At 56.4% G+C, this 1,748-nt stretch overlaps 1 non-coding gene across 1 annotated transcript; it reads right to left on the reverse strand.

Moving 5' to 3' along the window:
• Nucleotides 1-225: 225 nt before the first annotated feature.
• TRNAE-UUC (transfer RNA glutamic acid (anticodon UUC)) lies at nucleotides 226-297 on the reverse strand. Its single transcript has one exon. It is a non-coding gene; the product is annotated as a tRNA-Glu (tRNA).
• Nucleotides 298-1,748: the final 1,451 nt, after the last annotated feature.

The raw sequence follows: 1,748 nt of genomic DNA on the forward strand, positions 1-1,748 counted from the left end.
ATATGCAGGAGCTTTGGAAAGCCTTCAAAATACTCCCCTCTGTGCATTAAAGACTCGCTGCGTCTTTTCATAGCGCTTCTGCCGAGACCTTCAAGGCACAGACCCAACCAGGAGGGGGGGGGGGTGTTGTGGGGGGATTAAACGATTTATTTGTGAAAACAGGGGTTAGTACAAGCTGTGAAGACAACAGAAGACAAATGCAGGAATGTGACCCAAAAGTGCAACTTCCCATACCGGGAGTCGAACCCGGGCCGCCTGGGTGAAAACCAGGAATCCTAACCGCTAGACCATATGGGAGCCTGTACACGTTCTGAGGCTCACTCTCTTACAGTCAGAGCTACATGCGGACTGGGCGTAATGAGATTTTCATAGTTTCAATGAATTTAGAGCCCCGACACACAACAGTAAAATCCAAACACATTAACAAAGGCAGCTCATTACAGGAGTAAAACATGAAGAATTAAAATGATGAAGGGTTTCTTACGAAAAGCTTTCTACTTCCTGAGTGCCCGATAGTAAAATGTACAATTTTGAGGCTCTGCCAGTGCGGAAGGACTCGTAAAGAGGAGTGGGGGTGGGGGAGGGGGGGGGGGGGGAGTGGAAGGGGGGATGGTGGGAGTGGGGCGAGGTGGGGGCATACCACCGACACCATTGGGGATGCAGTTCCCATTTTCAGTACAACACGCATGGGCCGAGCCTCCCTTCTCTTCTAGGCACCAGGAGTCTCTGCCTTCTCCCTGGCTCTGCAGCCTCCAACCTTGTCCGTGGTCACTGGTACCTGCACAGCATAATACCTTCTTCCTGGTCCCTGCACAGCACTCTACCTTATCCTGGGCCCTGGGCTCTGCATCCTCCAGCCTTCTCCCTGGCTCTGCAGCCTCCAGCCTTCTCCCTGGCTCTGCACAGCATCCACCCTCCTCCCTGGTCACTGGACTCTAGACAGCATCCTCCCTTCTCCCTGGGCTCTACACAGCACCCTACCTTATCCTGGGCCCTGGGCTCTGCATCCTCCAGCCTTCTCCCTGGCTCTGCAGCCTCCAGCCTTCTCCCTGGCTCTGCACAGCATCCACCCTCCTCCCTGGTCACTGGACTCTAGACAGCATCCTCCCTTCTCCCTGGGCTCTACACAGCACCCTACCTTATCCTGGGCCCTGGGCTCTGCATCCTCCAGCCTTCTCCCTGGCTCTGCAGCCTCCAGCCTTCTCCCTGGCTCTGCACAGCATCCACCCTCCTCCCTGGTCACTGGACTCTAGACAGCATCCTCCCTTCTCCCTGGGCTCTACACAGCACCCTACCTTATCCTGGGCCCTGGGCTCTGCATCCTCCAGCCTTCTCCCTGGCTCTGCAGCCTCCAGCCTTCTCCCTGGCTCTGCACAGCATCCACCCTCCTCCCTGGTCACTGGACTCTAGACAGCATCCTCCCTTCTCCCTGGGCTCTACACAGCACCCTACCTTATCCTGGGCCCTGGGCTCTGCATCCTCCAGCCTTCTCCCTGGCTCTGCAGCCTCCAGCCTTCACCCTGGCTCTGCACAGCATCCACCTTCCTCCCTGTTCACTGGTACCTGCAAATCATCCTACCTTCTCCCTTATCCCTGCGTTGTATACAGCATCCTACCTTCTCTACTGGGACTCTGCACAGCATCCTACCGTCTCCCAAGCCTCAGAGCTCTGCGCAGCGTCCTTCCTGCTGCTCCCTCACCCCAGCAGTCGCTTCCGTTACACTTCACAGCGGTGCTTAACATTATGT

This window comes from Pleurodeles waltl, chromosome 4_2 (genome assembly GCF_031143425.1).
Source record: "Pleurodeles waltl isolate 20211129_DDA chromosome 4_2, aPleWal1.hap1.20221129, whole genome shotgun sequence".
NCBI lineage: Eukaryota > Metazoa > Chordata > Amphibia > Caudata > Salamandridae > Pleurodeles > Pleurodeles waltl.